The sequence below is a fragment of the Phyllostomus discolor genome, chromosome 8 (genome assembly GCF_004126475.2).
Source record: "Phyllostomus discolor isolate MPI-MPIP mPhyDis1 chromosome 8, mPhyDis1.pri.v3, whole genome shotgun sequence".
NCBI classification, from domain to species: domain Eukaryota; kingdom Metazoa; phylum Chordata; class Mammalia; order Chiroptera; family Phyllostomidae; genus Phyllostomus; species Phyllostomus discolor.
In genome coordinates, this window is record NC_040910.2 from 62,575,893 (window position 1) to 62,590,690 (window position 14,798).

The 14,798-nt window shown below is 41.2% G+C and overlaps 1 pseudogene; it reads left to right on the forward strand.

Annotated features, from left to right (window-relative positions):
- Positions 1–6,739: 6,739 nt before the first annotated feature.
- On the forward strand, positions 6,740–14,553 carry LOC114515381 (annotated as a pseudogene).
- The last annotated feature ends 245 nt before the right edge of the window (positions 14,554–14,798 follow it).

Here is a 14,798-nt window from a genome sequence, read left to right on the forward strand (position 1 = left end):
ATGCTTTTTCTGCATCTATTGATATGATCATGTGGTTTTTGTCTTTGCTTTTGTTTATGTGATGTATTACATTTACTGATTTGCGAATATTGTACCGTCCTTGCATCCCTGGAATGAATCCCACTTGGTCATGGTGTATGATCTTCTTAATGTACTGTTGGATGCGGTTTGCCAGTATCTTGTTGAGGATTTTAGCGTCAATGTTCATCCGCGATATTGGCCTGTAGTTTTCTTTCTTTGTTGTGTCTTTATCTGGTTTTGGAATTAAGATGATGTTGGCCTCATAAAAAGAGTTTGGGAGTCTTCCATCTTTTTGGATTTTTTGAAATAGTCTGTGAAGGATAGGTGTTAGTTCTTCCTTAAATGCTTTGTAAAATTCTCCTATGAAACCATCTGGTCCAGGGCTTTTGTGTGCTGGGAGTTTTTTGATTACTGCTTCAATTTCTTTTGCTGTTATTTGTCTGTTCAGGCTTTCTGCTTCCATTTTATTGAGTTTTGGAAGATTATATTTTTCTAGAAATTTGTCCATTTCACCTAGGTTTTCAAGTTTCTTGGCATACAGCTCTTTGTAGTAATTTGTTACAATCCTTTGTATTTCTGTGGTATCTGTTGTAATCTCTCCTCTTTCATTTCTGATTGTGTTTATTTGGGTTTTCTCTCTTTTTTTTTTTTTTGATGAGTCTGCTTAAAGGCTTGTTGATTTTGTTTATCTTTTCAAAGAACCAACTCTTGGATTCATTGATCTTTAGAATTGTGCTTTTAGTCTCTATGTCATTTAATTCTGCTCTGATCTTGGTTATTTCCTTCCTTCTGCTTGCTCTGGGCTGTCTTTGTTGTTGTTCCTCTAGTTCTTGTAGACGTAGGGTTAGGTTGTTTGTTTGAAATGTTTCTAACTTTTTTAGGTGGGCCTGTATCGCTATGAACTTCCCTCTCAGGACTGCCTTGGCTGTGTCCCATAAGTTTTGGGTTGTTGTGAGTTCGTTTTCATTTGTTTCCAAAAACTGCTTGATTTCTTCCCTAATATCATTCTTGACCCATTGATTGTTTAATAGCATGCTGTTTAATCTCCATGAATTCGAGTGTTTTGGGTTTTTTTCCTTGGGGTTGTTTTCTAGTTTCAGTCCCTTGTGATCCGAGAAATTGCTTGGTATGATTTCAATTTTTTTGAAATTGTTGAGGCTTGTTTTGTGTCCTATCATGTGGTCAATCTTTGAAAATGTTCCGTGTACATTTGAAAAAAAAAATGTGTATTTAGCTTCTTTGGGATGGAGGGTTCTGTAAATATCAGTAAAGCCCATTTCGTCTAGGGTATTGTTCAATGCCACAATATCTTTGTTGATATTTTGTTTGGAAGATCTGTCCATTTTTGATAGTGGGGTGTTAAAATCCCCCACAATAATTGTGTTGCTGTCCATATCTTTCTTGAAGTCCTCTAAGATTTTCTTTATGTATTTGGGTGCTCCTATGTTGGGTGCATATATATTTACAATATTCATGTCTTCTTGGTGAATTCTTCCCTTGAGTATTATGAAATGACCTTCTGGGTCTCTCTTTATCATCCTTCTTTGGAAGTCTATTTTGTCAGATATGAGTATTGCTACCCCGGCTTTTTTTTCCTGTCCATTTGCTTGGAAAATCTGTTTCCAGCCCTTCACTTTCAACTTGTGCAGATCTTTTATCCTGAGGTGGGTTTCTTGTAGACAGCATATGTGTGGGTCATGTTTTCTTATCCAATCAGCTATTCTATGTCTTTTGATTGGAGCGTTTAATCCATTTACGTTTAAGGTTATTATTGATAGGTACTTATTCATTGCCTTTTATGTACGTGTGATCCTCTCTCACTCTCTCTTTTCCTTTCTTTCCTTAAAGCAGTCCCTTTAGCATCTCTTGCAGAGCTGGTTTAGTGGAGGTGTATTCTTTTAGACTTCTTTTGTCTGAGAAGCTTCTTATTTGGCCTTCTATCTTAATTGAGAGCCTTGCTGGGTAAAGTAGTCGTGGTTGCAGGCCTCTGGTTCTCATTACTTGGATTATTTCTTGCCATTCTCTTCTGGCTTGGAGTGTTTCCATTGAGAAGTCAGCTGTTAGCCTGATTGGGGCTCCCTTGTATGTTACTTCCTGTTTCTCCCTTGCTGCCTTTAATATTCTCTCTTTGTCTTGAAATTTTGCCATTTTAATTATGATGTGTCTTGAGGTGGGCCTCTTTGGGTTCCTCTTGATTGGGACTCTCTGTGTTTCCTGGATTTGTGTGACTTTTTGTCTCATCAAATTAGGGAAGTTTTCCATCATCACTTGTTCAACTAGGTTTTCTATCCCTTGTTCTTCTTCTTCTCCTTCTGGTATCCCTATTATACGGATATTATTACGTTTCATATTGTCTTGCATTTCTCTTAATCCCTCTTCATTTTTTCTGAGCCCCTTTTCCTTTTCTTGCTCTTTCTGGGTGTTTTCTTCTACTTTGTCCTCTAGCTCGCTGATCAGATCTTTTGCTTCATCGATCCTCCTTTTCATTCCTTCTACTGTGTTCTTCAGTTCAGAAATTGTATTCTTCATTTCCTGTTGGCTCTTGTTGAGAGTTTCTATTTCCTTTTTTATGCTGATGTAGTTTTCATTGAGTTCATTGTAGCTTCCCTGTCATTTCTCATAGCTCATTGTGAGCTCATTGAGCTTCCTGACAATCACTGCTTTGAATTCAATATCTGATAATTGAATTGCCTCTATTTCATTTAGCATTCTTTTTGAGGCTTCCTCCTTTCCTTTCATTTGGGGATTATTTCTTTGTCTTCCCATTGTTTGTGAGACTCTTCTTGTTTGCCTCAGCTTCTTATATTGATCTGTTCTGTCTCCCTGGGTTTATGTTGTGAACTTCTTTAGTAGAATAGCAGTGAGTTTCAGTGGTGCTGTTTCCTTGATCTCCCAAGTTCACTGGTCTTGGGCTGTCGTTTAAGTTGGCTTTGTGTTTGCCTTTGGGTTTTGATTGTTGTTGAGTCCTTCTTTGGTGGTTCCTTCCCACCAGCTGGTTAAATGTGGGTCACTCTGTCCACCACCTTCTGTATTTTGTTGTGCTGGTGAGGGCAGGTTGTGTTGAAGCTGGTTCTTCTGTGTGTACAAGGTTTAAAGAAACCTTGTTCAGTTGTTTGTATTGGGTACTGCCTCTACTATTTAGTTGTGTTTCCAGATAAGTCCTGGATTGAGGTTTGTGTGGTTACTACTCCCTCCTTCACCTTCTTCTGCTGTTATCTGTTAGTGGTTCCCTTGTTGTTGGGTTTCCTCTTCCAGTGGGTATCCTGGTGTTCACCTCCTCCACCTATTCTTTTTTGTCATCAGTTGGAGGGGGAAGGCAAAATGGTTTAAGACAGCAACAGAGAATTCTATGCTATTTACAGTAGTAGCAAGTAGGGAAGCTATAGGAGATCCTTTCACTATGTATAGTGTTAACCGTGGTCTTCCACCCAGCTAGCTGATTTTTAGAAAGGATGGAAAGAAGATAAGACTCTTGTTGGGGGAGGAAGGATTGGAGTTGGATCTATAAAGCAGGGAGGTTGTGGGCGGTCAGATTCTGGGGTAAGGTGAGAGTAAAGGATAGTAAATAGGTGTAGTGTGTGAGAGAATAGAGTTAACCACTACAGAGGAACTGCTTTTCTTTACTGTAGATATTGACTTTACTGGACATGAAGCTAAGACTTGGGGTCGAGAGTTTGTGAGCAAGTCTTCAGGAAATGAGGGGTGGCCAGGTGACCAGCAGGCTTGCCAATGAATGATAACACAGTGAGCATGATGCTGAATCCTAGGTGCAATGAGGTTTAAAGAAAAATACAGCAAAATATTTTCATATTGAACTTTGATTAAGCTGTCTTATCATGCTGTCCTATCCTTCATGTACTCTTCTTGTGAGGATCAGAGAAATAGAGAGCCTAAGAAGTAACAACATATTTATAGTGTGCAATGAATGTAGATATTTGTAATTTTTCATATATCAGATATCTAAACTTGTAATAAAATAAAGAGAATGTTTAAAATGCAATTTTGTATTTTTAAAATGTCTATATCCTAGGGAACTAAAGTACGTTGGAATCATTGGTTAGCCAATCGCTCATCTAAGAGAAAAACAAATGTTTAAGTCTGTAAAAATCTTTTTACCAAGTCAAGCATAGGACATTCTGGGAAAATGTCTCTGATAACTTCAAAGAGTAAAAGAAGCAAATAAAAATCAATGGTGTTCAAAGGAACAGCTTTGTTCAAACCTTTTATGTTCACTAAGTAAAGATTTGCTCCCATCCTTGCTGCTGCTAACCAGTGAAAGAATAGGGAATACAAATAATGTGGTTATTGATTTAATTTGGCCTCATTTCCAGGCTTTGTGACTACAACTTCCAGTACAAAAATTCAGCCCAGAACTAGAGCACCTTCCTGCTCATCCTGCAGCCAGGCTGCTCCCTTCCCGCCCTCAGAGCTGCCTGCGTCCCTGGGGATGCTGCTGTTTTGCCTGGGCTGGTAGGCAGAGGTCACAACATAGACTTAAATGAAACAATGTCTGCAGTATTGAGGTATAATAAGAAATACATACGTTGGGTTTCATCCCTATCTCCTGGCCAGAGCCCCTGAAACCTTTGTAATTGCCTAAGTAATAAGATGCTGGGAGCATCGATTGTTGCAATATTTGGGTGTTATGAGTGATAAAGGTGAAAAGGGCACTGTTTGTGTAACAGGGTGCAGCCAAGAGGGGAGCCCCAAATAGGGATTTGTAATAGGGTCCAGAAGAGTTTGGAGATAATTGGCTCCACACCACAGGACAACACCTGCCCAGAATGCGGGCAGCTGTGGCCAATTGTGAGAGGAGCCGGAAATGAGGCTGCAGAGGAAGATTAGCGCTGGGATTTAAACGGAGGCACAGCAGTCATTGGGGGTCTCTCTTTTTGGGACCACGCGGCTTTGGTGTCTTGGTTGGGACCATGAGGCTTGAGTGAGAGTCAGGACCACGAGGCTTTGGAAGTGCTCCCTTTTGCCATGTGGAAAGTGCTGGGAGGACTGTGAGCATTTGTGGGGAACTTCAGTTTGTGTTGTTCCAAATGAATAATAAATTCCTTTCCTTTTCACTGATCTCTGGTATTGAGACATCTTTCCTCAGGTGGCGGGCAAAACGAACCCAGACAGGTGGGGAGGAACCCCCTATAGACTGTAAGATTTGTAATATAACACCTGAGTTTACCTTAATGGGATGACTTTTGGAAAGCCCCTAAAAATGGGGGCTAGTTTCAGGGGGATCAACCATGTAATTAGAAGTGTGGGATTTTCAGCACCTCTGGAGGGTTTAGAGGGACTGGAGATGGACTTCGTCACCAGTCATCAAAGGTTTAGGCAACTGTGCCTATGTAATTGTAAAGAAAAAACTCAGAGTTCTACCTTCTGTGTAAGGAAAACCCCAGTTCTTCCCTACTATGCCTTTCTCTCCTATGCAACACCTTCACTACTCACAAAAAATATCTCGCTTTGGTCACCAAACGTGTGGGGGTTTCTCTCCATGCCAAGCAGTTCTCTGCAGCTCTAGCTGGATGTCTTGTACTTTAACGCAATTCTGACACTATCTTCCTAGAGACTATCAGATCCCAAAGGGTAAGGGCTCAGTCCCAGGAGACTGCTCCCCACAAACACACACACTCAGTGCTTCAGATGTCAACCTCAAGCCCACGTTATCACCTGCGCTTCTGACCAACCAGCTATGGATCAGAGGTTCCGAAGACCCCGCCACGTGAAATTAACTTGCTAGAGCAGCCCACAGAACTCAGGGAAACAATCACTTACATTTACCAGTTTGTTAAAGGCTATGATAAAGGACACAGATGAGCAGATAGATGAGGAGGTACATAGGGCAAGGTCTGGGAGGGTCCCGAGCGCAGGAGCTCCTGTCACCGTGAAGTTGGGGTGAGTCACCCTCCTAGTTTGTGGTTGTGTTTATGGACCTGGAAGCTCTCTGAACCCCCTACTATTAGGATTTCATGGAGCTTCCTCCTGCCGGTATGGTCAATCATTTCCAGCCCCATTCCCCCTGGGGAGAAGTGGAAGGTGGGCCTGAAAATCCCAAGCTTCTAATCATGGATTGTTCTTTCTGGTGACCAGCCCATCCAGGAGCCCACCCAGAGTCTCCGCATGAGAACAAAAGATGCCCCTGGCACGTTCATCACTTAGGAAGTTACAAGGGTTTAGGAGCCCTGTGTGAAGTAGAGACCATATAATTTTTTTTCTATTATCTCACAGTAACAAAGCCTCCAGAAAAACCTTAAACAACAGAGATTCAGAGATCGTTTGGATTGTAAGATATTGAAGTACTTGGAAGACGATGTACCCAGCGTGGACCTAGTAGCTCTGCACCCCTTCCCCACACCTCGCTGACCCCACACACTGCCCTCTTGGCTGTTCCTGAGTTGTATTCTTTACCATAAACCGGGAAGCATAAGTAAATGTTTTCCTGAATTCTCTGAGTCATTCTAGCAAATTTGTCAAATCCTATGACTGTAATAAATGTGGAAAATACTTGTATTCATATTTTATTCAACATCAGGAAATTAACTCTGCAAAAAAATCTTTTCAACACAAAATAAGCAGAATACAGACCTTTATACTACATCACAGAATTCAAACCATCAAGGGACCCTTTGAATGTCAGCAATGAAGAAATGCTTTCAGCCAAAGCTCGCCTCTCACATGTCATCAGAGAGTTCACACTGGAATAGATGATTTCAGAATGAGTGTAGGCATCACAGGAATGCCTCAGTCCCAGATCATCCCTCCCAGAGACTCAGAGAATTCCTACAGAGAGAGGCTGTCTGTGTACCAGATGCAGGTGTGCCTACAGAAGATCATCTCGTCCTTCCCATCAGAGTGTCCAAACTAGGGTGAAACTCTGAATATCATGAATTTTGGATGTGTTTCCATAATTACAAAATCTTTTTTAAACATTAGAAGATGTGTACTAAAGAAAACCTTATTAATGTGTCATAAATGAGAAAATCTTCACTCAGAGCATTAAATGTGTTCAACATTGAGTGCTTACACCAGAGAGGAACCCTATAAACATAGTAACTGTGAAGTGTTAAATCACAGCTCATCTTTTGTTGCCACCAGAGGGGGCTAATATGGGAGGAAGCCCTAGTGTCCTGCAGGTGGCACCGATGTCAAACAAAGTAGATACTTTATTACAGTGGTTTCCCCCCCCCCCCCGCCCCCCGCCCCCTTATCCACAGTTTCGCTTTCTGTGTCTTCAGTTACCCACAGTCAACCACGACCTGAAAATATTAAATGGAGAATTCCAGAAATAAATAACTTACAAGGTTTAAATGCCGTGCTGTTATGAGTAAATCTTGATACGTCCTGCTCCACCCGACCCAGGCAGTGAATCACCCCTTTGCCCAGCATCTCCACACCATATACATTCCCTGACCACTGGTCACTTAGGAACCATCTCAGTGATCAGATGACTGTGATGGTGTCACAGTGTTTGTGTTTAGGTTGCCTTTATTTTACTTAACAGTGGCTCCAAAGCACAAAGTAGTGATGTTGGCAATTTGAATATGCTTATAACAAGAGAAGTTATAAAGTGCTTCCTTCAAGTGAAGTGGTGGAAGTTCTCAGCTTAATAAGAAAAGATTTTTTCAAATCTGTTGCTGAGGTTGCTAAGATCTACAGTAAAAATAGATCTTTTATCTGTGAAACTGTCCATTGTATAAATTAAACTTTATCATATGTGTGTATGTATAGGAGAACACGGACATATAGGGCTTGGTGCTACCCACGGTGTTGGGCTCCCACTGGGGCGTCTTCGACTGCAGTCCCCGCAGATACTGGAGGACAACTGTAAAGATCAGATCAGGGAATTGCCGCAGAAAAATACTTTATCAGTATAAAAACTGTGAGGAAAACTTTTCACCAAAGTACACACCTTTGTAACTAATAGGAAATTGACAGTAAAGAAAAATCTTACGATTATCAATTAATGTACAAACACTGATGTGATTACTCAGGTCCACTTTGACCTCTGAAGATTTTTACCAGAGAGAAATTTCATGGAATCTGTGCAACAAATCTCAGCTGCGACTTGTATCTCAGTGCATCTCTGAAGATGAACTTACGGGTGTCCTCATTGCTTAGCTATCGCCATACCATGCACAGCAGAAGAAAGATCTAAAACGGTGTTGGTATGAGAAACCCTCCCCTGTGGTGTGTTCCCAGATGTTTGTAAAATTGAATAAGTCCAAGGAAAAGGGGCTACTTATTAATACATAGTCATGAAAAGTCAAGCATTCTGTAAAATCAGAAACGTATTTGCTAAAACTAAGATGATAATATTTAGTTTAATAAATGTAAAAATAATCTTTTAGTGAAAAAAGTATACACACACATTAACCTATTACCATGTTTCTAACATTAAATTATGTTCCAAATCTAATAACTATACCTATGTATTCTGATGAATAAATACATATCCTTTAATCTCACAGTAAGCCTTGAAGTTTTGTTTGGTCCTAAAATATAGTAGTCTAAATTTTCACCTATTTCTTCTTTGTTCTCCAACATCAAGCTAGTCATGATTTTTTTTTAATATGGGCACAAAATCTGGGAAATTTATGAGGAATTCCTGAATCACCATTCAGAACTTTTGTGTGTGTGTAACCATTAAAGTTCTATAATCACATTTTTATTTTAGTGTCTTAAACTCCTAAATGGTGTAACATGATTTGTTCATGAAATTATCTTTTTGGGTACATTGAATCAAAATTTTAATTAAGATATTAATGAAAATTCTAGAATTGATTAACATTTCAAAATTTAAAATACAGCCCATTCTTCTACAATGCTTGTTTTAAAAGCATAGATTTGTGCCACGAAAATTGCTGTCTCAGAAAACAGTTTGACCATAATGCAACTTTTAAGTTTGATTACGTGAGATTTCATCCATGAAAATCATGAGATGAATGAAAAAAGCTGCACCCGACACCACCGTTCAGGAATGTGCAAGATATGCACATACATGTCCATCCATACTTGATGTTACAACGTTCCACCCAGTTTTAGATAACCTCACCCCACCACTTTAAGAAAAATCAAAACCTGCAATGCTATAGTGCCCACTCCCACAAGCAAGCTTTTTCAAGGTAAAGTACCATTTATTGGACCATTTATTAATTTCCTAAACATTTAATACATATAAAACTGTGCTGCCATTTTTCTTCGGCTCCTGCCTCTATTCTTACATGTCACTGACAAAATTTTTGAGCGCTGTTACCCAATCCCAGTTTTCCCATAAGCCCTATGATTCTTAGGGCACAATGTTACATGGCGGGTTTTTAGGAACACAATGTGGGCATTACAGAAAAACTCTCTGTACTGTTACAGATGGAGCTAAAGCCTGCAGACTTTTAAGTAGTCATCATAGTAGCTAAGCCTTTGCTGGGTTGAAAAGTGAACAAAAATGTGGACAGAATTAGACTATAATATAATAAAGTCAAGGGCGTTATTCTATCTTACAGATTTTATTATCTTACTGCTTCAGGAAGCGTTCATTTTCAGAATAGGAGCAAAAACAAAGAAGAGAAAAGTAAATCAAAGTTATTGGATACAATTTGATGAGAGTAGAACATATAAAATTCCCAGTTACCAAACATAAACTTCCAGTCCTTAGCACACGCACGTGACAGAAGAAATGACCTAAAGACGTAGTTAACGACTGCCCCACAGCTCCACACAGCCCCCGTTGTCGTCAGAAGTAGATTTCATCATGTGCAATCATGTGCTGCATGTCAGGCTAGAGGAAATATGAGAAACAACAATATTGAACACAATGACGTATGCACAACCACTAGTTAGTGGGATGTTTAGAGAAGTGGTCTTAAGACCTTTTTAAGCATATGTTTCTATTAGTAAAAATATCTTCTGAGCACCCACTTTCTATATACACTATATATTGCTTATATTACACAGTTCATCCGTGCACTCAAGCCTGCTTCCACACTTCCACACCCAGGAGGAATCCAGAATATCCTAAATGCTCCTCCTCCATGCTTCTTGGTATGAGGTAGAACCCATGAGCAGGAAAGAACTAGAAGTTACCTTATTTCTGCTCATATATTTAGAGGTTTTTCTCTCATGGACAGAGAAGATTCATAGGCTACTCTAGATACACTGCTAAACCAACAAGACTTAGGAAAAGATTAAAAAGGCACCACAAATGCGTTGATTTTTTTTTAATATCATAAGTGGGGTAAGCAGTCTCCTTAGACCCACTTGATGGGAAGGTGCACCTGATCCGAGATGGCACAGATCTCTTGGTGGACTCACTGTTGCACGCCTGCACTTCCTGATGCCTTCTGCAGGCCCCAGTTTACCCGAGAAACTGTAGCATGAATCCAAGGGAGATAGTTCTGTGGAAAGGGAAGTGGTCCTAAGCCCTGAGAAGCTTCCACTAGGAAGTAAGCAGAAATGCTGACCCAGAGCATCTTTGGGCCCGCCCCTCCAGTGGACGAACAGTGGTCTGAGGAGGGAGTCATCCACAAGGACCACGACCATGTGGCTCAGGACACTATGCTGATTTTTTCAAAAGGTAGATGCAATTAGTCTCCTTATCCATTTTTCCCACTGTTTCTCTTTCAATTCATTGATTTTCTCTCTGAGCCTCTCCAAAGTCAAGTTTATCCCATATGTAATTTTAAAAATTTCAATGACTACTTTCTTATTTTCAAAACTTAAAGATTTTTAAATAGTTTCTTTTAAGGATCATCTGTTCCTGTTTTGTTTCTGACTTTTCCAATAGTTCAGCTTTTTCAATAATTTTTTTTGCTCTTTTTAAAAGTGAAGTTACTTTTTGAGTCTCTCTGTGCATGACACACATACTTAGTTTGAAGTCTTCTTCAGTCTGTTTTGAAGTGTGAATTTGGAGTGGATTCACATACTAATTTTTATTTTCTTGGAAAGTTTTTTAAAGATTTCATTTATTTGTTTTTAGAGAGAAAGGATGGGAGGGAGAAGGAGAGGGGGAGAAACATCGATGTGTGGTTGCCTCGTACACACCCCCTACTGGGGACCTGGCCCCCAACCCAGGCATGTGCCCTGACTGGGAATCCAACTGGTGATCCATTGGTTCATAGGCCACCACTCAATTCACTGAGCCATACCAGCCAGGGTGGAAAGTTTTTATTTTTAATTTTTTTTACACTGCTCTCACCCCTTTCTATGTAGTGGTTTTGCCACTGCTCTGTCTGACCCCTGGCTCAGCCACAATCTTACAATGACATTTTGGGACTCTCCTGCCCCTTGGTGGTTTTAGAGTTTCACAGAGTCAAGTACTATGCCAACTGGTGACTTGGCTGTGATGCTCATCTGTCTTTCTGCCTCCCTAGCCTTGCAGCTTATGAAATATCATTTCCCCAGGTGATGATCAACAATAGTTGTTTATTTTTCCCAACTTCCTTTCATGACCTATTCTTCCCCTCACTTCCAGCAGTGAGCCTTGTGTGGAACATTTTTAGTCCTTTATCCTATAGGATTCAAACTCCCAACCAGTTCTACCAACTTCTGGACAAGCAGACAGGAAACCCAAGGCTGCAGTCCCCTGCTTTACATATCTGCTTGATCTTTTCTACTTTCAAGTATTCATCTTACCTCCGAGTCTATCTAAATATTTTGGATTTTTTATTTTAGTACTTTTTCTGTCACTGCTGTATGTTTGAAGCAGAGATGGCACATCAATGAACAAACTCTCCATCTGACCACTTTTGCCCCAGGTTTCATTTGCCCCAGGTTTTTATGTCTGGTGGCTACTAGTATGCAAGGGTTTTGGCGGGGGGGAGTTCAGCCCACAGAGTGCCCCCCACCCCATCTGCCACAGATGAGAATAAGTCTATCAAGACATGATCTGCTTGGGGAGGAAAGGTGGCCAATCTCTCAAAGGAGAAGAGTCAAGAGCCTTTTCCTCAATGGGTTTTTTTTGGGTTCAGTTTGCACAGGAATACAGGTAAAGCTCATCAGTCATTGTCAGGCAGTAAGGATCAAACAATAGATAACATTCAAAGAACTATGAGGTCTTATTCTGAGTCAGGGTCAGTTAGCTAAAGGGCCATAAAACTTTGGGGAACAAACTCATTTTATGCTTGGACCCATATCAGAAAACTGAGGACATTCTTAGCAAAGCAGGTTTCACAGGATTTTATGTGTTCTTTCTTAGGCCTGATTGCCCCAGGGAACCCATCCTTTCCAGCACCGGCTATACCACCCTCCTTGTCTCAGGCTTAAGTCAGGCAGCCAAGAGATTAGGAGACTTTTTGCAGATAGAATGAGGACTCAAGCCATGTCAAAGTCGAGGGCAAAGGTCCATCACCCCCTTTTTCTATAGTCCCCCAAGTCCTTCCCTGAGTGCCCCTTCTCAACTGTGCCTGTCTTAGGTCATCCTTCCCTTGAGGAATCTTACCCATCATTGGCTAACCTGTCATCTGCCCAGGGCCAAGCAGGGTGAAGTAAAAGGGGGCCAAGGCGGCACCCCTTCCAGGGAGATAAGCTTTGTCTCCTTAGTGGCTTATGGTCCCAAGGTCTGTTATTCAGCCTTAGCCATGGAGAGTTAAAGCTTCTGAAACCAGACAGGACAGTTCCCAACACAAGGGAAGTTTGGCGTCTACTGACACTCTGGTGTGTCTAGTTCTGTGTTTTCAAGCCACCATTTTCCAGATAGTTTCATCAGCTGCCCAATCTTTAACGTGAAAGATGGTGAAGGCTCTGTTTTGGAATGACTGAAAGGATTATGAGCCAACTCCCCTCCTTCATGCTTGGAAGCACTAAAAGAGATGTTGAATTTCAAAAATCAGAGGTCTTCTCCAGATTGAAAGGACCTCCCATTAAGATATTACTTAAGAGGAATGCACAGCAACCACGCTGTTTTTTAGAGTTTGAATCAGTGAATTTGTAACCAAACTTGACTATGAGCTCATAAGCCCATTGCGTCCTAGGATATGTATCCCTGGGAAGCATGTTACAGCCTCACTACAGAGCATCCCTGCCAGTGATGGGCTGGGGTGCAGCTGGACACAGCCAACCCTGCTGATCACTCACAAGTAGTATTCCTCCTATTCAGAAAGTTCCTCTTCCCCAGTCCAGGGTGGGCCTTCAGCCATCAGAGCAAAGGAGCCCACCTCCCTTCTGGAAGAGAGCAGATATGGCACAGGGCTCCAAAGCATGCATTTGGGAAGTTAACTGTGAATTTACTCCTGGCTCTGCCACTGGCTGGCTCTGTGAAACTGGGCAAGTTGACTCTCGTTGCCTTTATTTCCTCATCTGTGGAGAAAGGAATAACAATTGTCCTCCCTCCTAGAACCACCGTGAGCATTGAATGAAATAATGTGTGTAAAATGCTGGACTGCACTAGTCCATCTATTCCTCAAAAAATTAATAAACACAGAGTTACCGTATGGCCCAGCAATTTCACTTCTGGGCACAAACCCCAAATATTGACAGTGGTGGGGGGCTCTAGCAGGTATTTTATACCCATGTTTACAGCAGCAGTATTCATAACAACCAAAAGGTGGGAGCAATCCAGGTGTCCATCAACAGATGAGTAGATAAACAAAATGTGATACATACATTCCGTGAAATATCATCCAGCCTTAAAGAGGAAGGAAATGCTGGCACATGCTGCAACGTGGACAAACCTGGAAGACATTGTGCTGAGTGAAATAAGCTGGTCACAAAGAGACAAATACTGTTTGATTCCACTCATGTGAGGGACACAGAGTATGGATCTGTCCTGAATTTGACAGAATAGAGATAGAAAGTAGAATAGTGGCCTCCTGTAGCTGGAGGGTGAGAGGAAGGGAGTGGAAAGTTAGTGTTTAATGGGTGCAGGGTTTACAAGATGAAAGAGCTCTGGAGATGAGGGACAGTGACAGCTGCACAATGATACGATTGTTCTTAGCACTACTGAATTGTGTACTTGATGACTGAGACAGTAAATTTTATGGTAGGTATATTTTACCACAATTTTTAAAAGGAGAGCCACATGAGAACATCTGAATTTACTGTAAAATCACTGTTTATTTCTTTATTCAATAAACTTTTATTGAAAAAATATTCACCAGTTTTTTTCAGATCCTTGCTTCCAAGACAACAAAGAAAAGAAGGAACAACGGTCGCGCCAAAAAAGGTTGGGGCCATGTGCGGCCTATTCATGGCACCAGTTGCACCGGATGCACCAGACCAAGAACAAGGCCACTAAGAAGTTCATCATTTGAAACATAGTAGACGCTGCAGCCGTCTGGGACATTTCAGAAGCAAGGGTCTTGGATGCTTATGTGCTTCCCAAGCTGTATGTGGAACTGCATTACTGTGGGAGTTGGGCCATTCACAGCAAAGTAAGTGGTCAGGGATCGTGCTCATGAAGCCCTAAAGGACCGAACACTGCCCCCCAATTCAGACCTGCAGGTGCTGCCCTTAGACCTCCACCAAAGCTCATGTAAGGAGCCCTTAAGAACTGAAGAAAAGTTCTCTGGAAAAAATAAAATGGAAGTTGTACTTTAAAAAGAACAAGAAAAAAAGAAAAATATTCCCCAGATCCTGTGTTAGGCACTGCTGCTCCTCAGAAGAAGGAGCGCCTGTCCCTGCCTTGAGAGGAGAAGTGACACAGACACCTTAAACAACCTGTGAAATAAAGTGCTATAAAGTGTTCTGGGTGACAAAGGCCTAATGATGACACGAGGGCACAGGGGAGCAAGCGGCCAGTTCTTGAAAGGCCACAGTGAAAGTCAGGAATCTTTTCTGGAAATTGT